The 27,713-nt window shown below is 39.8% G+C and overlaps 1 protein-coding gene and 1 pseudogene across 1 annotated transcript in view; both read right to left on the bottom strand.

Moving 5' to 3' along the window:
• Nucleotides 1-27,713, bottom strand: part of LOC121649630 — a 133,868-nt pseudogene that overhangs the window by 71,438 nt on the left and 34,717 nt on the right.
• The window catches only part of LOC121649675 (NLR family CARD domain-containing protein 3-like), a 71,560-nt gene that overhangs the window by 40,287 nt on the left and 3,560 nt on the right, over nt 1-27,713 (bottom strand). The window lies entirely within an intron of this gene.

The raw sequence follows: 27,713 nt of genomic DNA on the forward strand, positions 1-27,713 counted from the left end.
AGATTCTTTGTTCTGACCCAGCTTGGAAATGTTAAAGTGGCTTCTTTCCCTGCACATGAAGCTAAATGATTGTCAGAGACTCTGTTTGAGGCCATGATGTGTGTGTTTGTAGCTGTGACAGATTGTTTCCTAACTAACAGCTGCTTCATCATCACACTGAGGATTTGTTCCCTCACATTATTACTGCAGGTGGTGCTATGACATAATCGTCATAGGAAAGCCAAACCAAACATCTACCCCCTCTGCCCCATCCAAGGCAAAGAGGCAGTGAAATGAGGATTCATCGTGAGCTACTTCCCCACCAGGGACAGACTCAACAGACTTTTTTATCTCCATAGATTTAAAACTAAGTCATTTGGATGCGCGTTTGAATCTGGTAGAGATTCTCCACAAAGAGTTCCAGGTGCAATGTGAATCGCTGGTATTCATCCAGAAGCAGGTAGAAACTTTGGCTGAAGAGAACGCCGGTCTCAGAGAGTCTGTAAAATCCCTCCCTGAGGGGTTGACCCGACTCTCTGAGGAAAATAAGAAGATAAAAGAAATGGTGATCGATGTGCAGGTGCAGGGCATAAGAGAGGATCTGGTATTTGCAGGGATTCCAGAGCAGACAGAGAAGGACCCCAAGACCACGGTGAAAAACTTCATAAAATCTCAGCTACCAGAGGAAACGGTGAAAAACATGTCCTTTTACAGAGTCCACCGTCTGGGTAGGAGGAAACCCGGGGCCAGCAGACTAGAACATGACTGGTTCACACATTTTATAAATATTTGTGCTAAGCTAAGCTAGCATTTCCTGGACCCAGCTCTGTGTCTGATCCAGGGTTTAGAGGACAGAAAGATGTTTCTATAATAGAATGTCCCTTTAACCTGCACAGATGTTTCTGCAGATCTTCCTCCTCTATCAGACATTGTGTGGCTGCAGCAGCCTCTCCATACCTGAGTCTGTGTGGATCCTTCAGTGCAGCCATCAGTAGCTTCACTCCTGAGTCTCCTGGATGGTTGTATCTCAGGTCCAGCTCTCTCAGATTAGAGGGGTTGGAGGTCAGAGCTGAGGCCAGAGAAGCACAGCCTTCCTCTGTGATCAGACATCCTGACAGGCTGCAGAAAAAACACGTATGTTTCAGAAACTCTGAGAGAACTTGCTGTGAAATATGGACATATTAACATTAAATCTCTCTATATTATATATATATATACTATATATATAAGAAAACAGATCCACATCCTAACTGATGGTTTGTGTTACCTTTAACTGTCATATGCACTGTTGCATTTTTCTAATTGTTTATCAGGCAAACCTGTGCACACATGGACTATGAAGAAAAAAGTTGTGCTGTAAGAGACCTAAATCAGAAATACATCTGATAGCTACTCATAAAAAAAGCTTCCACAAGTTTGTTACTCATGAATAAAATTTATTTAAATCTTAGGCCCTGATCTATTAACGCTTTGCGTTGTACTAAAACAGGTGCAGACGGCTTTTGCTCCGCTAAAATTCGGGCCCAAGCTTATCTATCAAAGCCGTCAAACATGGAACTGCGTCAGTTATCCTGGCAAAACTGCGCCGCTTCCACTTTGCGTTTCTGAAGCTAATGCATATGCATTATGGCCGTTCCGGCCAGAAAGTGCACATTAGTGGGAGGAGACTATGCAAATAAATCTGGTTTGCGCAGCAGTGGGATTCATGTAGCCCGCAAATAGTTTGCCGTGTGTTTATGTTTGCTCTAAAAATAGCGTTTCTGAAAAGCAGGTGCTAATTGGCACAACAGTATAGCGCAATTGGCTGCAGTAATAATTTTAAGGAGGAGGCACAGACACCATGAAAGGCGACCTAAGATAATGCATTTTTTTCTATTATATTAATATATTAGAATGCCAGAGAAGAGGATTGTGGAGACGATCCAGCGTTGCAATATTAGAATTGCTGGATAAGTTTAAAGACTTTATCATGCCTGTCTTTTTTATATTATTATTATTATTATTATTATTATTATTATTATATTATTATTATTTCTTATAGCTTTTAAACCTTTATTATTTTCTTATTTGTTCCTTGCATGTTTTATATGTACAATACCTTGGTTCCTAAAGGTTGTTGTTAGTGTGCCTTATAAATAAATTGAACTTGAATATGAAACTATATTGCAGCATTTCTGGTGACATTTAGATTTTTTTCCTCGACTTCCGCAATATTTTTATTTGTCTCCTTTATTTGTCTCAACTTCTATCGGATTAAAAGTTTAACTTTTGCGTTTGCGGTTTCCTTGCTCTCCAGAACCTTACATGACAGAGCAAACAGCGCCGCTAAATCCTCATTTAAATACTGCTGTTTGCTCGCGCAAATGATAACAGGAGCAGTCTTAATAGATCAGGCGCTAATCGTGTAGAAACATAACCAGAGCAAAAACTGCGCAGCAAATGTTAAATAGCGCAGCAGTTTTGCCCTCGTCATAACTCAGCCCCTTAGTTTCCTGACCTGAGAGTTTCCAGTTTGCAGTCTGGACTTTTCAGTCCATCACACAGCTTCTTCACTCCTGAGTCCTGCATGGTCGTTGTTACTCAGGTCCAGTTCTATCAGACTGGAAGATTTGGAGCTGAGAGCTGAGGACAGAGGTCCACAGCTTCTCTCTGAGAGACCACACACACTTAGCCTGGAGAGAAAGTATACAGAGAAAATGCAGGTAAGACGTGACAAGGACTGAATCAGCCTTCATGTTGAATGTCGACTCAAAGAACACCTGTGAGAAAATCAGGTTTAACTCCACAGTTGTTTTACCTGTTTCATAGTGTTCTTACTTTTTGTGACACATTTTACATGTTTTAACTGGTAAAAGAGTGTGGTATAGATTAATTTCACAGTACTCTCTAAAACTATCCTGAGAGAGGAGTTTTTGATGTTAAAGAATCCACACATTTATAAGTGTTTGCTGTAAATAATCCACCACATTTCTTTGTTTACTTTGTTTTTATAATCTTACAAGAAATGCTGTCACACATTTATTTAACAGCATTTTCACAGACAAACTCACAGAAGAAGTAAACTTGGCTAAATCCAAAACATAAATACAACAGAATAGAATAGAAAAAACAGTCATATGAGCATAATTTGAAACAAATTGCTACACAGTTTTGATTTAGGACTTTAGATGCATTAGAAGAGCATCGAAAGTCCAAAGTCAAAACTGTGTAGCAATAATGGCAAAGCATTCCGCAGCGTGGCTGTCGTGACAATCAAAGTGTTCAAAATATTATTGTGTTTCCAAAATTGTATGTTTTTGTACTTTTTCTGTACCAAGTAAATGATTAGGAATTGAATTTTGTTACTATATAGCTGAAGAGGGGTTATGTATATGTGCTATGCTTTGGAACACCCCAAATTACATCCTGTTGGGTGCTCTTGTGAGACTTTCTGGTAGGTGACGAGGCATCCACAGTGTAACCTTCTAAAAGAGATGCTGCAGGTTGCAAGGGATGCTTGGAATTTGGCCATTTTTAAGGGCCCTGAAATATTCCTTTGGAAGGAGACAACAAGGTATTCATTTGTTTTAGTGTATATTTCACTTTGTGAAAGTTTTTTTTTTTTTAAATACAAGCTGTTGCATGTTATTTTAGTTAACTAACACAATCTGCTTTTTTCCCTTTTAACCCCCTGAGGCATTGGTTTATGAATGACCAACCTCTGATCTCAGAGAGGAGTATTAGGCATAGATTTATATATGTGCAGCCTCCACAGATTGTCCAGTAAGAACAGATGATGTATACAGAACTAGTCTAACACACTTTTCCTTTATTGTTGCCGAGTCAGATTCTACATATAAACTAATGTATATCTGTAAATCTGTGGTTTCTATCAAGAGAAATAAAATACACAGAACGATCCATGAAAGCCGAGATCTGTCATGCTTGCATGTTTTGTTTAAAACCATTTCTCTTGATAATGGATATCCAAATGAAGGGTTGCAGGGCGTTGGAGCTGTACTTTATTCATCATAGAACCAACACAGAGAGACAAACATTTAATTCAAACTCACAGTCACTCTTAAGAGAGAGTTTAGAGAATCAAACCAGCCTAACACATCTTTGGATTGTGGGATGGAAGCCAGGAAAAAAAAACCATGCATAGCTGGAGAACATGCAAACTCCACAAAGGTTCCCCCCAGAACCTTGTTACTATATCCAAATTATAACAATAGAGAAAAATGACATATGTACATTAATGAATTATATAGGATTTTACTGAGTGTGTTTGTGGTCTACTGGGAGAAGTGCTGATTTCCAGTCTAATTGCTGCAGGAACAATGACCCAGAATTTGAGAAATTGTCTATGGACATCTTTTATAGGATATAAGTGATTTCCCAAAGTAATCTCCATCCTTTTTATAGAAAACGGGCAAAGCAGTATTAAGGAGCATAATCAGCTCATTTGCCACCTACAAAAAAAAAAAGAACGAAAAACAACAAGAAACTGCACTGGAACAGAACAAAAAAAACAACTACAAACCATCATTTCTAAACCCAACTGAAGAGACAGAAAGCAAATTATGAAAAAAAATTTACAACTGAATGAAATCATGAACAAAAAGACTATTTCTCGATGCATCAACTTCCACAAAAAACATATTTTCACTCATGACAATGGATGTGGTAAACATTACCAAAACAGCTCAAACAACACCAGAGAAAAAAACAAACCCATTTCCAACAATTGAGAACTCAGTAGGGAGCCGACCCAGATACCAAAGAGATTAATTAAATTTTATATATATATATATACAGTATATATACTGCAGTAATTAATATTAAAAACTCAGTTTGATGAATCCTGACCTGAGAGTTTCCAGTTTGCAGTTTTGGACTTTCAGTCCATCACACAGCTTCTTCAGCCCTGAATCCTGCAGGTTATTGTTTCTCAGGTCCAGTTCTGTCAGACTGGAGGACTGGGAGCTGAGAACTGAGTACAGAGGTCCACCAGCTTCTCTCTGAGAGACCACTCACATTCAGCCTGGAGAGAAAGAGGAAGATAAATTAAATAAAAAGTTTTACACACAGTTAGTGTGTATGCACCACCTTTGTATAGCTTGCTGGAGTCACTTGTTAGCTTTTCCTATTTCTTTAACTTTTAATTAGCTTTTTGTCTTGTTACTTTTTATATTTTCTTTTCATTGAAGCTGCACCCACTCCAACAAGTTGATTAAGATCTTTTGCCGTTCATTTAGCTGCGGGACTGTTACTGTCATTGAGTCAAGGGACTGCAGCACTATTTCATGTAGCTCTGATTGTTTACTCCAGATGTCAGCTGATTGCCCTGCAGCCAGCTGCCTCATTGGTCAGAATAATAGAAATTCCTGCTGTCAACACAGAGGCTGCAGAAGTGTAATGGAGAAGAGGAACAAGAGAGCTGGGTTGATGTGATCCACTTCCATTGAGAACACAAAATCACAGGTCAAAAAGATGGATGAGCTACAGTTAAAAGGAGACAATACACTTTTTTTAAAAATTTGGTGTTGTCATTGTGAGGTGTGTGGTGGTTTGGTTTGTAATGCCATTTTGATGAGAACTACTTGAAGTAAGTGATATTACAAAAAGTGGTTGAGAGATTAAAAGAGTTCCAGACACCAATTTCATGAAAAATAAAAAAAAGTTTTTTTTACAAAAAGTGACATTTCAAACTGAGCTGCAGAATCTGAGAGGTCTCTAAATCAATGTCGAGGATCCTAGTGATTGTTTGTATCCATAGCCTTATATAGATAAACACAAAATGCTGTATATAGACCCCTACTATGAACCTATAACCCCGTCCATACATGGAGCCCAGAATTCAGTGACCATTAGCAAATGGCTGCTACATCTGCCACCAAATATAGTCATGCTAAGATTAGGCACTTCATTGCCAACCTGTTTAGCTTGGTTCCTATTTTAAAAAGTAGATTACTAAAAAGGGGAGGTTTAACTTCTAGCATAACATTGGCTTATTCCAATTTTGGTTTTAAGCATTATTTTTTTATCAGAAAAAGAGTATTAAATAAGCTTAAATTTTACCCCTGATGTAAATCCCATCTCAATAATAATCACCTGGACATTTAAAAAAAAAAATTCTAGTCCATTTGTCTGTCAAACTAGTTTTGAACTAGTTGGACATTCTGGAGTGGTCCTTCACTGGTTCTGGTCCTATTTAGAAGGCCGGAGTTATTTTGTTACGAATCCGAGGTAGTGGCCATGACTTGTGGAGTCCTCCGGGGTCAGTCCTTGGACCTCTTCTGTTCAACTTGTATATGCTCCCTTTGGGTCAAATATTACAGAACTAGAGCATTAATTATTAAAGTTATGCAGATGATACACAACTTTATGTGTCTCTGTCATCAGATGACTGCAGACCAATAGACTTATTGTGTCAGTGTCTGGAGCAAATAAACACCTGGATGAGGGAGAATTTTCTACAATTAAATGAAGACAAAACTGAGATTATTCTGTTTGGTAGCAAAGAGAAGAGGGTCAGCATTGGTAAACACCTGGAGACTCTGGCTCTTAAAATCCCCGACCAAGTTGGTAAGTGTTGATAGATTCAGACATAACTTTCAGCTGCCACATCAAAGCTGTCACTAGGAAGCTTTTTACCAACTCAGAAACATCAACAGAATAAAAAGTTTAGCCTCCTAGAAACATCAAAAGAAACTCATCCATGCATTCATCTCCAGTAGGCTGGATTACTGTAATGGTCTTTAGCAGGACTTCCTAAAAAGAGCATTAAACATCTGCAGCTCATCCAAAATGCTGCTGCTAGAGTTTTAACAAGGACTAAGAGATCTGAACACATCACACCAGTTTTGAAATCTTTACACTGGCTTCCAGTCAGTCACAGAAGAGACTTAAAACCCTTCTGATCATTTACAAATCCCAGAATGGTTTAGGCCCAAAACACATCAGTAATATGTTCAGACAATATAGCAGAGCTCTTAGATCCAAAGACTCTGATCAACTAGTCCAGACCAGAGTCCAGACTAAACATGGAGAAGCAGCATTTAGCTGTTATGCTGCAAACAAGTGGAATAAACTGCCAGTGGAGTTCCACCAAATGTAGACATTTTTAAATCCAGGTTAAAACATTTCTTTTCTCATGCGCCTATGCATGAACTCTGCATGATAACTTTTTTAACTTATCTTGCTTTTAATCATTTTAATGTAATTTATTATTTTATTGTGATTATGTGTTTTCTGCCTGTTATTATTTCTCAATATCTGTAATGCTTTTGTTTTATGTAAAGAACTTTGAATTGTCCTATACATTAAATGTGCTATACAAATAAACTATCTTGTCTTGCCTTGAACCACATTTTATGTGTTGGTCCATAGCTTAAAGTCTGGATCTTGGTACTGTCTTGTTATAATCTCACTGTTCATAACTTGATTTGTATTGTTTAGCTTGTTGATATTATTTTGAAAATAAAAAAAATAAATAAAATAAAAATTATGTCTTAGCTAACAGCGGTAGCCTAAAGTCAGGAATACTGTGTTAGCTAATGTGCTTTGTGCTTTGGCTGCACCTAAATATTCATGGTTTCCATGGGGGGTTTCCAGACGCTGACAGAAGCAGCACTGCTAGCGGTAAGTGGAAAAGAGAGGGCTTGGCATAGTAGTTCACAATGTCAATCTGATCAAATCACCATCAAAGAGCACATTTGTTGCGCAGGCATTGAACCATTTGATATTTGAGTTTTAATGATAATTAGAGTTTTCTCATGTTATAATGTTGACCGTTTATGTTCCTTCCTCTGCTTACCCTCATCATATGATATTGTCCTCTCTACCATAGCCTGAGTACAAACACAACAATGGAGTGCATTTACTACAATCTCAGGTATTGTGGACCACATCGCCATGTAAAACTAACTCTCCATAGCCTCAAGACTTAAAGGATTGCAGACACACAACACTGACTATACACATCATGCCGATCTTGAAGAGACTTGTCCTGGACCACTTCTGATTCATGTTCAGACCACTTTTGGATCCTTATCAGTTAGTAAGCTAGACTTGGAGCCCCGAGGGCACTGCATTTTCTCCCCTGCTCTTCCCCCTCCACACTATAGATTTCAACTGCTGCACAGAGGCCTGCCACTTCAGACGTTTCCTGATAACTGTAAAAGTGTCTTGAGACTTTTTTAAGTAAATGGACATTATGAAAATAAAGCTGAACTGGAACTGAATTTGAGTTTACTCTACAAAGTTGTTCTAAAAAATTAGATTAGAATTTCTGTTTTACAAATAGGTTTATTAAAATATCTCAAAGTTGTTTGAACTGAGAGCAAAGTTTGAGGCTAATAAATTGTTTATTGTGAATAAATTACCTTTGTTATAATCCACCACTTAATACTTTATTCATACATTTTTTTGGAAATTACTGCTACACTGGTTTGCTTCATGTTTGTGAAACATTAAATAAATTTCCTGAATTAGAGCTTACTCTTTTTTTTGTTTTTGTTTTTTGTTTGTTTTTTTTGCAGGGGAAGGACATTCATTATTATTTTTCCTTGCTATAAAAATTTTTGTGTAATTTTCCAGAAGCTAGCTAGAAAGGCTGCACCAATGTGATGTGCAGTTAGCAGCTAAAGCAGCAGATGGCAGCCTTCGTCACATCTTCTGACAGAACTATGCTGAGAAGGAAAAAAGTGTCTCTGTAGCATCTTGAATTTAGTGCAATTGGACCAGCGAGCTTAGGGACCTTCCAAACTGAGTAAAATAGCCTGTATGTATCTGAGCAGCTGCCATGATAAGAGCTGTTTGAATTCTTCAAATTATAATAAACAGAAACCCAATGCATTTTTTACTATCTGTTTTAGGACACACATCACATCACATCTTTTATGAAAAGCTGGAGATAATTCTGCAACACAATTCCTTCTGACTTTGCATTTTCTTTCCTAATTACCAATCTTGAAAACAAATTTATTAAAAAAGAAAGTGTGTTATATTTCAATATACTAATGTGATATATAGTTTTCATCTAACACTGTGATCAGATTACATTAAATTAAGTATCTAAATCTCTTCCTAATTTCTTTGAACATCTTTAGTTTCAGAGCTGCAGAGTAAAATTATATTTACTTAGGTCAGATTCTCATTGGAGCAGCGTCATCTTTTTTTTTTTTTTTTTTTTTTACCCTGTCCTGTCCAGCATCCTAACATACAGAACGGTGGTCTGTGCGCCATATTTTGCTTGACAGATTTGCTCTACCAAGGGAGACATGTTATATACATGGCTGCCCTCGATATTTTTATTATTTTTATTGTAATCTTATTTTCTTTAGTCAAATATGTCAGTGCCGAACCTGACAGGGAGATAGAGGAAGAGAGAGAGAAAAAAAGGGAGAAAAGGACAGGATTAAAATGTGGAAATAACAGTTGTCTATGCTGCCCAGAACATATCACAAAAAAAACAACAACATAAACTACCACAGTACTACATGATACCGAAAGAAAGATAGAATGATGATGATATAAAAAATTACAATAGTCATCAAACGTACCTGCAGATGAACATCAGCTACATCTAGTGAGAAGCGGATGGAGAGATGAGCACGTTTGTGAGCATGCACGTGTTAACATGCATGTGTGGCCATGCAACAAGGAGGAAATGTGTACCCGCAAGGGGGCCGCGATCACACCCCACCCCGAAGCATCAGCGGGGGACGGGGGGAGCCCGAGGCCCCAAAGGCCAAGCAGATCCACAGAGTACCAAGCCCGGGACAGCCAAAGCAGACAGAGCAGTGGCCCACCCGGACCAGAGCAGAGGGGCCCCCAGACCGGAACCCCCGGCACGACGGGGCAGGGGCACCGGGCAGCCCAGGGTGATGGCAAGCAGGCCCAGCCAGCGCCGGGCACTGCGGTGCGGGCCGCACGGAGGGCAGGCGCCCCACAGGCCCAAGGGCCACCCTTTCCCCCCAGCAGAGCCCCACCCAGGAACCCGACGGGGCCCAACCGCCCCAGGCAAAACCACCGTGGGCCACGCCAACCCAACACCAAGGCTAGGCACCCCAGGGACAAGAACATGTCCGCAGGTCCCCCCCACTCCCAAAAAAAAAAAAAAAAATCCTCTTTCAGCCCGACCCCGATGGCATGCCCAGGGCAACCAAGCCCCCCCGAGGCCCAGGAAGGGCCCACCGAGCTGGAGGGAGGCAGCCCCAGACCCCGGAAAAAAAGTTATAAATAATAATAAAAAAAAAAACAATATTGTCTTAAAACTGCCAGTTTAAAGTTAGGCAAGTCTAATCCTCCTCTATCTTTCGGCATCTGTAAAGTTTTTAAACTGATCCGGGGTGGTTTATTTTTCCAGAGAAATCGGGAGATGTGTGATTCTAGCGATTTAAACCAGGTAGAGGGGGGTTTCATAGGAATCATAGAAAACAAATAGTTGATTTTGGGTAGAACCATCATTTTTATGGTGGCAACTCTCCCCATGAGTGAAATGGGTAGAGATTTCCAGCGAGCAAGATCATCTTCTATAGTCTTAAGAAGGTGAGTGTGATTAGGTTTTGTTAGTTCTGAGAGCCTGGAGGGAATATTTACACCCAGGTATCTAATGTTACCTGATTTTAAGGTGATGCTGGGTAGATTTTGAAAGCTTCAATTGATGGGTAGAACTGTACTCTTAGACCAGTTAACGGAGTAGTCCGACAGTGATGAGAATTTATGAATTAGTGAGATTGTTTTAGATAGAGAGGTTTGTGAGTTCTGGAGGAATAGTAAAACGTCATCAGCATAAAGACTTATTTTATGAAATATATTTTTGGACTGAATGCCTTTAATAGCTTTATTTTGTCTAATTGCAGCAGCTAGCGGTTCAATAAATATAGCAAAAAGTGAGGGAGATAGTGGACACCCTTGTCTGGTACCCCTTTGTAGATTAAAACTTGGAGAGGTTTGGTCATTTGTTCTTTTTTTTTTTTTTTTTTTTTTTTTAACTTGTCCTGTCCAGCATCATAGCAAGCAAAATGATAATCTGGTTGCTGTATCGTGCTGAACAAATTTGCTCTACCAAGGGGAGGCCTATGGGTAAGGCTCCTCTTGATAATGTAATTAATTTATTTATTTATTTACTTTTAATCATGGAATCTATGTAATCTTGCTGGACCTGACCGGAGGGGACAGAAAAAGATGGAAAATAGCAAAAAAAGAGCAAAAGGGAAAGAAGAAAGGAGACAAAATGATCACAGACAGAAGGAAAACGTCCCTTCAATCCACACCATCACCAGACAACAAACTGTTACACCTGTACATGAACACACCAGAAAACTTCCTACAACTTTTATAAAAGCAGAAACACACACACAGAAAAAAACAAACAACAAAACAAAAAAAAAAAAAAAAAAAAAAAGAACAGGGCTGCCAGTCATTAAGAGTTTTTAAATAATAACCAAATCAAAAAGACATAACAGCGACCAGATACTAACTCACAGGAAAAATACAAATTTTTTTTTTTTTTTTTTTTTTTTTTTTTCCTTTCCCTTTAATAATTATCGCTTAATATTAAAGACCCACTAGACAACTCAGTGACTGTGTCAGCATGCAGAGCATGAGAAACAAGGAATGATCAGTGATGAAGAGCGGCGAGTGAGATCATGCAAATGCGACCTCGCCTCCACGGAGGCCAGAGGCAGACCAGGGCCTGGGCCGGGCCCTCAGCAGCAGACCCGGAGCACCAACCCATGCCACCCCACCACAAAGACAACTCCAGCCCCACCCGAAGGGCGGCAGAGGAGAGCCCCAGCAAGAGCCCCCCACAGTCCCGGGGCACAGGCCCCAGTCGGCCAAGATCAGCAGCAGGATGTCAGGGTTGTTCCAGAGGGGTGTAAACTTACATGGAAAAAGTGAGGATTTGGTTATTTTAGAAAATCCCACCAAGCCACTAAGGAGGAACTGATATTGATGCTTTTTAAAACACTTATGTGTTTTGATGGTTGAGCTGATGGATGGCAGATCAGAGACAAACACATCCTCACACAATGCTTGCTCTACATCTAACCATGTTTCATCCAGACTGCTAGGTTTAAGCCATTTGGAGATATACTGCAGCTTGTTAGCTAAGAAAACATGATTAAAGTCGGGTAGCTCCAATCCGCCTCTATCTTTAGTCTGTTGTAAAGTTTTTAGACTGATACGTGAAGGCTTATTTTTCCATAAAAATTTAGATATATGTGAGTCCAGTGACTTAAATCAACTGGAGGATGGTTTAGTGGGTATCATTGAAAAAAGGTAGTTTACTTTAGATAGAACCATCATTTTAACTGTGGTCATTTGTTCTAACACTCGCATTAGGAGAACTGTATAAGATTTTAATCCAGTTAATGAAAGATGGGCCAAAGCCGAATCTGTTTAGAGTAGCTAGTAAATATTCAGTTAACACGATCAAAAGCTTTCTCTGCATCTAAAGAAACTATTATTGTTTCCAGGTTATTGATGGTAGAATAATCTAATATATTAATTAGTCTCCGCATGTTAACAGAGGAATATCTGCCCTTTATAAAGCCTGTTTGATCAGGTGTATAATGAGAGGAGTTGCTTTCTCTAACCTTCCAACTAATGCTTTGCAAATTATTTAAGGTCCGCATTTATCAGTGATATGGGTCTGTAGCTAGATGGTATTGTGGGGTCTTTACCTGGTTTTAATAGTACAGTAATGGTGGCAGAGTTTATGTTTGGGGGTAAGTAACCATTTTCCTTTATTTGTGTCACCATTTTGAAAAATGTTGGGGCCAGTATTGACCAGAATTCTTTATAGAACTCTGCTGGGAAGCCATCCGGACCTGGGGCTTTTTTACAGGGCATATGTTTAAGGGCTTCATGTAGCTCCTCCACTGTGAGGGGGGAATCTAAGGCCGTGACTTAGCAGCGTCATCTTTTCCAGATTCCTTCTGAATTTATCTGCATTATCTTGACTTCATAAGACGTTTTCCAATATGTTTAAAGGTGAAGGCTTAGGAAAACACATTGCTATTAGACTCTTTAACCCTGGATCTAAAGAACAGGAAAAAGCTGCATTCCAACTAAAATGAGAAACATTGAGAAGAAAATCTTTATTTAACCAAAGATGCATCTATTTCTTTGAGTCATATGTAAGATAATTATTTATTTTTTTTATGATAAGATCACTCAGTATATTTTAAAATAGCCCCAATAATGTTTCAGGTTGCTGCATTACAGAAAAGTAAAAATATTAGAATGCCATGTCAGAAGCAGAGAAACCTGACCTGAGAGTTTCCACTTTACAATTTGGACTCTGCAGTCCAACAGATAGCTGCTTCAATCCAGATTGATCAATGAGCAGGTCTAGTTTTGTCAGCCTGGAGGACTGGGAGCTCAGAACTGAAGATAGAGCATTACACCCTTCATCTGAGAGGGTACAGCTGCTCAGTCTGAAATTGAAGAAAAATAACAACATTTGTGTTGAAATCTTGCCACAAATTTCATTCTGTTCATTTAGGAAGTTAAAAAATGTTTCAGATTATTGTATCACAAAGACTTAATGAAGCTAAAAAAAAAAAAAATTCAAAACAAAAACATTTCAGAGCAGCAGAAAAACCAGACCTGAGAGTTTCCAGTTTCCAGTTTGGACTCTGCAATCCAACAAACAGATGTTTCAGTCCTGGGCCAACAATACTCAGGTCCAGTTCTTTCAGTCTAGAGGACTGAGAGCTGAGAACTGAGGATAGATCTGAACATCCATCATGTGAGAGGCCATATACACTCAACCTAAGAAGGAGACATAGAAGAAAAGCTGTTGAAATGTAGTCACATTTATCTATCTTTCTATCTCTCTGTCTCTTTCAATTCTCTATCTATCCATCCATCCATCCATCCATCCATCCATCCATCCATCCATCCATCCATCCATCTATCAAAAAAGTGCAGGAAATCTAAAATACATCTTTTAACGATTAAATGGGAAATGGTGATTTTATTGGACCATAATGTAAGTGGATTTTATCGTTTGATGTTAATATTCTGAGAACCTGTCTGCAAACAAAATTTCCCATTAGGCACATTAAGATTACTTAACTCTTGCGTCAATACATTTCTTTAAGAAATTGTGAGCAGATCAATGCAACAAAGTTAGCAGAAGGAATAAAGGTGGAGGTATTTCAGTGGTTGTCAAAAACCTATGTCATTCTGGATATACCACTGCAAAGGAGAGGATCTAGACATCAAACTGTCTGGCTGAGTTTTTATTACTCACCTAGAGCATGCTTTTCTGCTGAAATGTTTAAATTAAACCTAGTTCAGCTATAGATGCAGCTGGAGCTGGTGCCATCAGCTCAATCAGTGTTAACCCTCCTGTTGTTTTCAGGTCGATTTAAACCATTTTCAAAAGTTAATATGTCATAGGTTTGGTTTTCTTCCATATAATTGTGCCTGTATAATTGATTCCATAGTATGCTCTTTGTTTGAAAAATTAATTACAAATATTTTGGTTGAATCATTTATGAGTTAATAAAAATTTATAGCATCTGTGATCATCCCGGGTCAATTTGATCAAGTCACATGGTCAATAGTGGAATGAGCCGCACTGTTGCAACTTTTCTGCAAAATTTGCATTGACACACGTACACACATGCAGGAGGGGCCAAAGGGGTCAGGTGCAGTGTGAGCTGAGTGGCGGCTGATGTCGGGGACCCTGGCGGTCTGATCTTCAGCTGCAGAAGGTAGCTCAAGGAACGTGTTTGTGCTTCTGCATCAAACAAAATTTCAGAATACCGACCCTTTTTTGAGTCCTTGGACAATGTGGACAATGACAGAGAGACCTGGAGGGGCATGATTAGGAGGAACAGCACCCTCTGATCTGAATCCAAGTGGTGTTTTGTTATTGGACTTCTGTGCAACTCTGTATTCAGGTATAAGAGTGTCTACTTGTGCACTTGGCACCAGGACACTCTAGGCTTTGTAATTGTATCACTGGACTTGTGGCCGCATGTCTTGGACACTCTGGTGAAGAAAAGAGCGGAGCTGTCAATTAATCACCACCTGGTGGTGAGATGGCTCAGATGGTGGTGGAGAATGCCAGTCAGGCCTGGCAGACCCAAGCCTGTTGTGAGGGTCTACTGGGAATGTTTGGCAGAACCCCCTGTCAGAAAGAGTTTCAAAATCCATATCCAGCAGAGCTTCAAACATGTTCCACTGGGGTGGGGGACATTAAGTCCAACTGAGCTGTAATTTGTGATTCTATTGTTGAGGCAGCTGTTGCCATAAGGTCTGCTGTGCCTGTCGTGGTGGAAATACCCAAAATCTTTGGTGGAAGCCAACAGTGAGGGATGCTGTCAAGCTGAAGACTGAGTCTTATCGGGACTTTTTTGTCTTTGGGACTCAGGAGGCTGCGGATTAGTATCAGCAGGCTAAGCGGAACATAGCTTTGGCAGTCGCTGAGACAAAAACTCCTGGCTTCGAGGAAAGTCTGGTTCACCATCCAGTGGCTCAGGAGGGGGAGGCCGTGCTCTGTCAACAAAGTGTAAAAAGATAGGCGTGGCTGCTGACCTTGACTCGGGACATTGTGGGTCAGTGGAGGGAATCCTTTGAAGACCTCCTCAGTCCCACCAAGATGTCTTTTGATGAGGAAGCAGAGTCAAGGGACCCTATCATGGGCTCTATTGTCTCTAGGGCTGAGGTCACTGAGGTGGTTAAAAAGCTCCTCGGTGGCAGGGCCCCAGGGGTGAATAAGGTCCACTTAAGTTCCTTAAGGCCCTCGATGCTGTAGGGCTGTCTTGGTTGACATGCCTCTGCAGCATCACATTGACATCACATGGACATGTGGACAGTTTCCCTGGACTGGCAGACTTGGGTGGTGGTCCCCCTTTTAGTATGTGCTACAACTACAGGGGGGACACACTACTCAGCTACTCTTGTAAAGGTCTATTCAAGGGTCCTGGAGAGGTGGGTCCATCTAATAGTTGAACCTTTGATTGAGGAGTGGCATTGTGGTTTTCATCCCAGTCATGGAACAGTAGACCAGCTGTACACCCTCTTCAGGGTGTTGGATGGGGCTCAACAAGTCTACATGTGTTTTGTAGACCTGGAGAAGGCATTTAACCGTGTCCCCCACAATCTCCTGTCGGGGTGCTCTAGGAGTGTGGAGTGCCGGCCCCACTTGTAAAAGCTGTCTTGTACCTGTATGACCAGTGCCAGAGCTTGCTTCACATTGCTGGCAGTAACTCAGATTAATTTCCAGTGAGAATTGGACTCTGCCAAGGCTGCTCTTTATCACCAATTCTATTAATAACTTTTATGAACAAAATGTCTAGGAGCAGACGTGGTGTTGATCCAATCTGGTTTGGTGGCATCAAGCTGGGGTCTTTGCACTTTGCAGATGACGCAGTTCTGATGGCTTCATGTATTCATTTTGCACTATCTGGTTTTCTTTACCCAATATGTTGCTGCTACTTGTGCCTTTTTCATTATTTATATTTTCTTGTTTTTATTCCTTTTATATAGCATAATATAGTTTCTTATATATAGTATAGCAAAAGCAGAGACCTTTTCTTTTACTTAAAAGATGTATGTTAAATGTTTATTGTCTGCACCTTGGGTCTGAGTGAAAAGCAATTTCGATCCTCTGTATGTCTTGTACATACTGCAGAATTGACAAATAAAGTGACTTTGACTTGACTTTGACTTCATCAGGCCGTGATCTTCAGCTTTTACTGGAGCAATTTGCAGCCAAATGTGAAGCAGCTGGGATAAGAATCAACACCTCCATATCTGAGACCATGGTCCTTAGCTGGAAAAAGGGTGGAGTATTTTCTCCGGATCAGGAATGAGGTCCTTCCCCAAGTTGGAGAATTCTAGTGCTTTGGGTCTTTTTGAGGAGAGACGGAAGAATGGAGCGGGAGATGGACAGGCGGATCGGTACAGTGATGCGGACTCTGCATTGATCTACAATGAGCTGAACCACATGACACAGCTTTTGTTTCACCAGTTGATCTAACCTCTTACTCTCACTATCCACAGCTTGTGACCGAAAGAACAAGATTGCAAATACAAGCAGCCAAAATGAGTTTTTTCTTCAGGGTGGCAGGGCTGTCACACTGGAGGGACAAGATCTCTTGGCTTGCCTGGATACACCTCAGGAATGTGGCCAGGGAGAGGGAAGTCTGGGTTTCCCTACTTAAGTAGCTGACTAAGGAAAAGTGGTAGAAAATGAATGAATGAATGGTGCTGGAAACAAATTGACTAAAAGGTGTAACACAAAAGTTTAAAATAATTTAGCATTTCATGCTTTATAAAACAGTCAAATAAGACTGGGTCATTTTGACTTGAGAGGACAATAGGTGTGACTATTTGCTGCTATTAAAAAATTTTAAATGGCTTTTAAAAACAGTTGTCTGACTAAGCTCTGCCATACAGAATACCTGTATGTAATATTCTATCAACATTTGTGCTTCTAAAAATAACTAGTGAAAATAAGGGAAGTTTTCTGCTGGTTTTACTCAAAGTTTAAGAAAAAAATTAGGTTGATAAGTTTTATCATATCAGAAATTACATAAATAAGTGTAAAATATATTTTAATATATTGGAAACAAGTTCACAAACAAGCTGAAATAAAAATGGTTGGCAATCATTTTGAATCTCATTCTTTATAAGCAGTCAAACAGACTGGGTCAATTTGACTCGGGAAGACAAAATGTGCATAGAAAATGTGAAGACCACACGGGGGGTGGGCTACAAAAATCCCAATGCAATTGAAGTGATCTCTAGAATGCCTGCCTCTCTGCTGCATTTCCAACTTTCCAAAGGTTGTCAGTTGTTCGACCAAAGAAATGAGGATTTATTTAATGCAAATGTAAAAAGTTGCATACAGCTCCTCTGCTGTTCCTCCTTGAGGGAGATGAGGCCATGATCAAGTTTTAGACCACTGACTGGAATACCCTCTGTCATTTACATGTAGAAAAGGTTTGAGATAATTACATCACAGAGACTGAAGATGAAAAATACAAATATATGTAAGAACAGCAGAGAAACCTCACCTGAGAGTTTCCAGTTTACAGTTTGTATTCTGTAGCCCAACAGACAGATGTTTCAGTCCTGGGCCATCAATACACAAGTCCAGTTTAATCAGCCTGGAGGACTGGGAGCTGAGAACCGAGGAAAAAGCTGAACATCCCTGTTCTGAGAGGGTACATCCATTCAGTCTGAAGAGAAGGAATTGAACAAAATAAATAATATTTGTGTTAAGTATATATATATACCAAAATCTTTAGTTTATGGTACATTTCATTCAAACTGATATTGATACTTCTTGGAGAATTATTATTGTACCTGTCCATTAATATCTTTATTGCAAGGGCAGTATTATATATACATAAAACTCAAGAAGTAATAATAAATTATAATGGTGTACATTAAAAAAATATGGTAAAATCTTTATAAAACTATAAAATAATTAAACTACAGATTATTATAAGATTACTCTAATTTATTAAATGGAAAATTTAAAGTAATAGTAATATGATAAATATAATAAAACAATCTGCAATAACTTAAATTAAACCAGTAACATATCAAAACCTCATTAGTAGCCGGTTCATCATGACTTCATGATATCTGATAGGCTGCCATGATCATGTGACACAGGAGGGCTACACTGTTGCTAGGCTTCACATGCAATTTTAGTCCCTAAAACTCTCAGAAGTTTTTTTTAATTATTATTTATTTATTTATTTTTTGTCTCAGCAAAGCTTTATCTCCGTATTCACCAAAGTATCAAATCTGACATTTGACCGGCTGAAATTGAAGTATTGACTCCAGAGTATCGATATACCCATCCTTACTCTGGTCTAATTGTCCTGTGTCCACAAGAATCTTCCTTACTGAGTCAATAATCTGGAAGTATGTGAGCAGCAGCCATGATAAGAGTTATTTGAAATCATCAAATGCTAATGAAAGCACCTCTTAGAGGAACACCGTAGAATCCTTTATGAAAGAAAAAAATTCCATAAATGTAAATGTAAATGTAAATGTACTTTATTTACATAGGACTTTACAATGACCCACTGATGAACCAAAGTGCTTTACAAAAGATTAAAACAACAATTTAAAACACACCAGAAAACAGACACATAACAAGAGGTAAGATGAATAATAAAGCACAAAAAATAGATCAAAGAGAAAAAAAAATAGAAGTGTTAATACACTACTGGGTGTTCAAAGCCATCCTAAATAAATAAGTTTTCAGTTAAGATTTAAAAGTGACCCAGGTCCTTGATGAGACTCATATCAGTGGAGTGCTTATTCCAGAGCCGGGATGCAGCAACTGAAAAGGCTCGGTCGCCCCAATGTTCAAATTTGGACCTGGGCACTTCCAGCAATAGCTGGTTAGACAACCTTAGTGCCCTGCCACACTCATGAACAGTTAACATCTCAGATAAATAAAATGGGGCAAGGCCATTAAGAGCTTTAAAACAAACATTAAAGTTTAAAATCAATTCTAAAATGGAAAAAAATGGAAAGCAAATAGGATGGAGTAAAGGATAGGAGTGTGCTCCCTTGGTACCAGTTAAAAGCCAGACAGCTGCATTTTGCACTAGTTTAAGGCGGCTAAAGGAAGACTGGGATACATCAACATACAGTGCATTACAGTAATCTAATCTAGAGCTAATTAGAGCATGAATAGCTTTTTTTAAGTCATGACGGTTCAGAAACATTTTGACTTTGCCAGAAGACATATGTGAAAAAACCTTGTCTTAACAACATTGTCTATTTGTTTGTCAAATTTCATGGAGCTATCAAAAATCACTCCTAAATTTCTGACAGTTAGACTGGGTGTTAAAGGCAAGGTGGCAAATCCATTTGATACTTTATAGCTAAACACTATACATTCAGTTTTGTCTTCATTTAAGTGTAGAAAATTTTGGGCCAACCACTGCTTGATATCAGCTATGACAAACCCAAGTGATAACATGTATAAGGAGAACAAAACAAAGCCAAAAATAGAACCTTGCAGAACCCCACAGGAGAGCAAAGCACAAGAAAAAGACAAATTACCAGTCATCACAGAAAAAGTTATTTTGGACAAATATGACCTGAACCACTTAAGTGCAATACCATGGATGTCAACATAGTGTTCCAGACATGACAGGAGGACTGTATAGTTCTGTATAAGATCCAACAGCACCAAGGCAACAGGACATTTGGCTTCAACAGACAACACAATATCAGTATGCACCTTTAGCAATGCAGACTCAGTGCTATAATGAGAACTAAACCCAGATTGAAATTTCTCAAGAACAGAGTTGTTTTCCAGAAAAGATTGTAACTGTATAAAAACAATTTTTTCTAAAACTTTAGACAGGTGGGAAACTGGTCTTAAATTTGATAAAACTGTTGAGTCAAGATTAAGCTTTTTAAGAAAAGTCCTAACCTCAGCATGTTTAACGAACCACAAGACTAGGCCCTACAGTGTTAAAAACCATTTTCAGCACTCACATCTGGTGGACAATTTGTAGGCTTCAAAGATTTCACTATGTTACTGAGAGAACAGAGAGAAACCAAATCAAACTGCTCAGCTACAGCAGAAAGAGTTGGAGCAACAGAAGGGTCCTTATTATAGTTCCTCTTAGCAGGTAGTGTGAAAGGAGGAAAGAATATTGTTTGGACAGAGAGTGGAAACAAAGTCATTTAAGGTAAAAAAAAACTGTGAGTCCCTGAATGCAACAGTGAAATCGTCTGCTGTAGAGGAAGTGATGATGCAACGCTGACAGGATGGATGGGACATGAGGCTTACGGGCTGGTGGTGGGGCTACAAATTCAAAAATAATAGGGAAATGATCCGGGATGGGGGTCTCAGAAATCTCTTTAAGGGAAGTTGAGAGCCCGAAAGAAATGATAAGGTCCAAGGTGTGCCCAAGATGATTGTAGGTTTAGCCAATTAAAATCAGTGGAAAACTGGTCAGATGGACAACAAACATGAACATTAAAATCCCCACAAATCAAGAGTTTATCATATTTTGAAAGCATATTAGCCAAAAACTCAGAACTCACAATATTTATTGTATTTCGGAGGGCGATAGCCAACAGCACCTAACATAGGACTTGTGAGCTCAATTACAAATAATTGCAGCTCAAAGCACGAATAATTATTTGTGGGAATGCGGTGGCGAGACCACCCCACCTGCCCAGATACTTGTGGGGAGCTGAAGTAAGAACAGCCACGTGGGAGGAACTCTGAAACTCTGTTGTCACCTGGTTTCTGCCAGGTTTCCGTCAACAGGAGAAAATCCAAAAGTCGTTAAGGATAAAAGTCTTATTTACAACGGACCTATTGTAGATCAGAGCGGTACAAATTAAACACCGGTCAGTCCATTCAGAGACAACCAATCGGGCAGAAATTCTACAGCACGCTGCTCCGTCTGCAGATCCTCATGGGACGGTGACAAGGAAGCAGATACGTGGCTTCCGGGACAGTCGGCAGCAGTGATCGATAGCAGGGATCCACTGATTCTCGTAACTTATAGCTGGTACACTCCTTGGAACGCCATAGGTTAGAAGGTACAGACGCCAACATGGGCTGCGGTGACGTTGGTCATCTGCTGAAAGTGTGAATCGAAGGTTTGTCCACTAAATTATGGATATTCAAAAACGCCAGGCGATCATACACCAGAAGCAGTGACACATTATAAGCAAAAAGCATTAAAGGCAGGACAACATACAGAAAAGGTAGCAGAGACAAACTACTACACAGAGGTGCCATCTTTTTAAATGGGTCCCAATGTGAAAAGATATAACACAATTCATTCTGGCTGCAACCTTCAACGCAATGCTTGCTAATTATCCAGTTGTACTAACTGATAAATGTGTGGATATATGTGATATTGTGTATATACAAATATTTATGTATATACACAATATCACATATATCCACACATTTATCAGTTAGTACAACTGGATAATATTGTAGAATATTTATTGAACATCTGCAGTTTCAGAACTGCAGAATAAAATGACAGGTGGGGGTCATTGTGGTCGGATTCTAAATGCAATGCTGCAATATTTTCTAGGGAACCCAATTGAATTTATCCCACCTCCTTTCTTAAACTCCATGATATTTCCCATTATGATTAAGGAATTTAGGCAGGAGAAAACCATTGGGTTCATTCTGTTTACTATGTGACTGAACCACTGGATGGAAACAAGGTCATAAACAAGCAAGACGAAGAATGTCTCAACCAAAGGTGAGAGACAAAGTAGAGCATCTTTATTTAACCAAAAGGCTCATTTATACCTTTAAGTTTTAATGAAACAAATGTTCATTTCATTTTTAAAAGATGCGTCACTCTGGACATATTTTATTCAGAAAATTTCAAAGTGGTCTTGAAGACATTGCAGAATGTTCCATCACGGAGATTGTTTGAAGCTGAAACAGAGGAAGAACATGTGAGAGCAGCAGAGAAACCTGACCTGAGAGTTTCTAGTTTGCAATCTGGACTCTGCAGTCCATCACAGAGCTTCTTCAGTCCTGAGTCCTCGATTCTCAGGTTCAGTTCCTTCAGTCTGGAGGACTGAGAGCTAAGAGCTGAGGACAGAGCTGAACATCCTTCATCTGAGAGGAAACAGCTGTTCAGTCTGAAGAGGAAAAAACAAGACAAGTAATAATCTGTCATGTGATGTACCCTTACAACAGCAGCAGTATATTTCTCCGCATCCTGCTCTAAATGTACTTACAGAGCTTTGTTGGAGGCTTTGACCACTGGCAGCAGCCTCAGAAGAACCTCCTCTGAAGGAGGGTATTTCTGCAGGTCAAACACCTCCAGATCTTCTGATGACAGTAAGATGAAGACAAGAGCTGACCACTGAGCAGGAGACAGATAATCTGTGGAGAGACGTCCTGATCTCAGGAACTGTTGGATCTCCTCCTCTAGAGAACGATCATTCAGTTCATTCAGACAGTGGAACAGATTGATGCTTCTCTCTGCAGACACATTCTCACTGATCTTCTCCTTGATGTACTGGACTGTTTCCTGATTGGTCTGTGAGCTACTTCCTGTCTGTGTTATCAGGCCTCGCAGGAGACTCTGATTGGTCTGCAGTGAAAGACCCAGGAGGACCCAGAAGTCCAGGTGTCCATTTGGACTCTGTAAGGCCTCGTCCACAGCTCTCTGATGGAGATGTTTTAGATTAGATTTTACTTTGAATAATTTAAACCTCCTCTGTTTCATCAGGTTGATTCCAGAGTTGATGAAGGTCAGACGGACATGAAGAGCAGCCAGAAACTCCTGAACACTCAGATGGACAAAGCTGAACACCTTCTCCTGGTACAGTCCTCTCACCTCTTTAAAGATCTGTGTGAACACTCCTGAGTAAACTGAGGCTGCTGCGATATCGATGCCACACTCTGTCAGGTCTGATTCATAGAAGATCAGGTTTCCTTTCTGAAGCTGATCAAAAGCCAGTTTTCCCAGAGACTCAATCATCTTCCTGCTCTCTGGACTCCAGTGTGGATCTGTCTCAGCTCTTCCATCATACTTGACCTTCTTGACTTTGGTCTGGACCACCAGGAAGTGGATGTACATCTCAGTCAGGGTCTTGGGCAGCTCTCCTCCCTCTCTGGTTTTCAACACATCCTCCAGAACTGTAGCAGTGATCCAGCAGAAGACTGGGATGTGGCACATGATGTGGAGACTTCGTGATGTCTTCATGTGGGAGAGGATCCTGCTGGCCTGCTCCTCATCTCTGAACCTCTTCCTGAAGTACTCCTCCTTCTGTGGGTCAGTGAACCCTCTGACCTCTGTCACCATGCCGACACAGTCAGGAGGGATCTGATTGGCTGCTGCAGGTCGTGTGGTTATCCAGAGGCGAGCAGAGGGAAGCAGTTTCCCCCTGATGAGGTTAGTCAGCAGCACATCCACTGAGGTGGACTCTGTAACATCAGTCAGGGTCTCATTGTTGTGGAAGTCCAGAGGAAGTCGACTCTCATCCAGACCGTCCAAGATGAAGACGACCTGGAACTCTTCAAAGCTGCAGATTCCTGCTTCTTTGGTTTCAGTAAAGAAGTGATGAACAAGTTCCACCAAGCTGAACTTTTTCTCTTTCAGCACATTCAGCTCTCTGAAAGTCAGTGGAAATGTCAACTGGATGTCCTGGTTGGCTTTGTCTTCAGCCCAGTCCAGAGTGAACTTCTGTGTTAAGACAGTTTTCCCAATGCCAGCCACTCCCTTTGTCATCACTGTTCTGATTGGTTCATCACTTTCATGTGTGAGTTTAAAGATTTCTTCTTGTCTGATGGTTGTTTCTGGTCTGTGTGGTTTCCTGGGTGCTGTTTCAATCTGTCTGACCTCATGTTCATCATTGATGTCTGCAGTCCCTCCCTCTGTGATGTAAAGGTCTGTGTAGATTGGATTCAGAAGGGTTGGGCTTCCTGTTTTAGCAATCCCCTCAAATATACACTGGAACTTCTTCTTTAGACCAGATTTTAGTTTACACTGACACTTCCGAAAAGCCACTGAACAACAAAACAGATCAGGATCTTTATTATTAAGCAGTTTTTGAAATGAAAGAAAAAAACATTTAACTATCAAATCAAGTGCAACTGTTCATGAAATCTTCCCAAACTCCAGTTAAATGCATGTTTCAGTTACACTTACACAGATAGTAAGAAATCAATTTCATCTACTAACACAAACTAATGTAATGATCTTTCAGCAGGTTTACCACCAAGAATGGAGAACGATTACAGAACTAGACATTCACAAGTCCAAAGCTGTTGATGGTGGTTCAGATATACAATAAATGGAGTTTGATGCTCTTAAACACCAGTCCACAAAAACACACAAATATGTACAATCTCGATGTTTTTTTTGTTTTTTTTTAACTAAAAATACATTTTTATGCTCTGTCTATTAACATTTGTATAAAAATGTCAATGACTGTCTGACCGTAATAAGACTGGGCTCATTTGTATATCATATGGTATTTCAGAAGTTAGAAAAGAAATATCTGCCATGTCAGAAGCATTTTAGCTTATAAAGTGACTCTGTGACATTTTGTTTTGGTAACAAAAACAATAGTTGTTTATGTAAGCTGCTAAGAACTGAAGTGAGAGTAGGAGGAACTAAGTGTCATGGAGTCCAGAGTTTCTTCAGTGCGAGAGAGGAATTAAGATGTTAGTTCTCAGTCATGTTATTAACTGTCCTGCAGCTTTTAGGTTCTGTGGTGCTATTTTAACAACTCGAATGTTTAAATGTAGTCAATAATTGTTGAACAGCTAGTAAATATTCTGGTCTGTAAATATGACTGGTCTTTATCTCAGAGACGTAAACGACCCAAACATTGGTTCACAAATCTTTACAGAAATACATGACCATACCTTTAAAAGCAGATGGATCAGAGGAAGAAAGCAGCTGGGAGTAGAGTTTGGGATCTCTGGTTTTAAGATGTGTCATCATCCTCTGGCAGGATTCCTCCCCTTTACTCATCACAGAGTCGATGAGGCTGCGGGCCTTATCTTCAGTGGTTTGGTTCCTCTCAAGTATATCCTTTCTCTCACTAACATTGAAAACTTTATCTCTTTCCAGGTAATCTAAAAGCTGTTTAAGGATTTCTATTGACACTCTCGACACAAACTCAGGCCGAATCTTAGAAGCTGTTCTCTCTACAGAAAAAAGAGACATGAACATATATCACTTAGAGTTTAGTTATTACAGGAAAGTTCATGAGCATTTCTTCTTTCAGAAAAAAAGTGCCTGAATCAGACCCATTACATAGTTTGTTATCAGATTAAATTCACTCTGACAGGAACAGGACATGACTCATATTTGTTCTTTTTCTTTTCCACAATACAGGCTGATTTAGACCTTTGGGACCACGTCAACATGTCTTACCTGACAATTGCTCCTCTTAAAGAGAATATTCTGTTTAGCTTGTTCTATCCCCTTCTTTTTTTGGAGTCATTACAAAACTAAAAAGCTGGTTAATTTAACTGAAATAATTTTTATCTTTATTAATATAAAATTAATAAAGGTTATCTGAGCTACTACATTTTGCTGCCATTAAAAAAATAACCATAAGGAAGGGTTCTGGTGTTTTGACTTTTGACCCACAAAATACTCACCGTAATCAAATCCAGGTCAGCAACTGACATCTAGGGGCCTCATTTATAAAGCTGGTGTAGGTACAACAACCGGTGTATGTCAAACACAGTCAACTTTATAAAAGCCAAACTTGGCGGGAAAATGTTCCCCTACCTCCACGCAAACTCAGACCATGGCGTATGCACAAAATCTGGAAAAACAGGAAACTGCGACACAAACTGTACAAAATAAAGTCAAGGAAAGGATAAGGTGGACAGGGTGGACAGCCCTAGTGAAAAGTAAGCTTCGGTCATTTATTCTGTGATCCAGCAGAGTGGGACAGACTGGTGCATCTAGAAGTGATGCAACGCTTATATAACACAAAAGAGGTGGGTTTCCTTTATTTATTTATTTATTTATTTATTCTTACACAGTCGTTTTGTAATTGTTGTCCCAATTTCCATCAAGACAGTTTCCATTTCCCGCAACTCCTTGGCCACCTCATTAATAGTGTTGCTTGTGTCCCTCTGCACCTATAGAACTTCCTCTGAGGACATGGCTGCTGCGGTACTGCGTGGAGGCTCTAGCCTCACCCTCTCCAATCACAGCTTCAGCACCGCTGACCCAGTTGGAACACCCAGGGACTATAAAGTATCATTTAACACTAAATAAACTGCTACCAATCTCAGATGTATCTGTAAATATTTGTTTTATACATTAAAACAAAAGACTACATTACCGGCATCATTATTGTCATTTAGCAGACGCTTTTTTCCAAAATTATTTACTGTGGGCTGTAGCGTCTTGCCTAGAGTGGAAGGTTACTGTTCACCACTGTCCATCAGGATCTCTGTCTCACACCATTAAAAATTCCGCTTCTTCAATCTTTTTCTCTCCCGAGCCATCATGGAAATTATGTGATGCATATTTATTGTAGTAATTCAACAGACCATTTATAGCCACCATCTGGGCCTGTGAAGGTGCTCCCTCATCTGCGCCTGCTGTAGAGTTGATTCCGATTTATAAACGTAAAAAGGCGTGGGATGTGTATGTGCATACTTTTAGAAATCTGTAAGTTGAAGTGCGCCGCATATTCTTTTTGCACCAGAGACGCCACCTGTAGTTTGCTTTGCTACAGACAGTTTTATAAATGAGGCCACTGGACCACATGTGGTACCCAGGAGACTTGCTATGATCCAAGCCAGGCTGGAAACTGACATCTGCTCCACATATGACTCACACAACACCTGCCAGTGCTGTAACTGAGCCATATGCGACCCATATTGTGCCCAAATATGTCTGCTATCTGGGATTCTTATTCAAGGAGTTTAAATGTCACATGGCTGTTGGAAGGAGCTGACCAGACATCGTTCCATGACAGTCAGACATGTGACTGGCAGGTGGCTTGTCGTGGGTTGTACCCTGCCTCCTGTTCAGTGTTAATGTCATGACATTGATTGGCATTGGTTTCCATTACAGTTATAGAGTCTATGACTGGCATCTCTAACTAATGAGGCCGTCTTCAAACACATAAGGGGATATTGAAACCACAAAAGGAACTAGGGTTGTGATTTTTCATTTTGGGCTTCATATGATCCTGAGTCCTACCTGCTGAAGGTTTAAAATCTTTCTGGATGAGAGCATCTTCCTCCAGCGGCAGCTTTACAG

This window comes from Melanotaenia boesemani, chromosome 2, assembly GCF_017639745.1.
Source record: "Melanotaenia boesemani isolate fMelBoe1 chromosome 2, fMelBoe1.pri, whole genome shotgun sequence".
NCBI lineage: Eukaryota > Metazoa > Chordata > Actinopteri > Atheriniformes > Melanotaeniidae > Melanotaenia > Melanotaenia boesemani.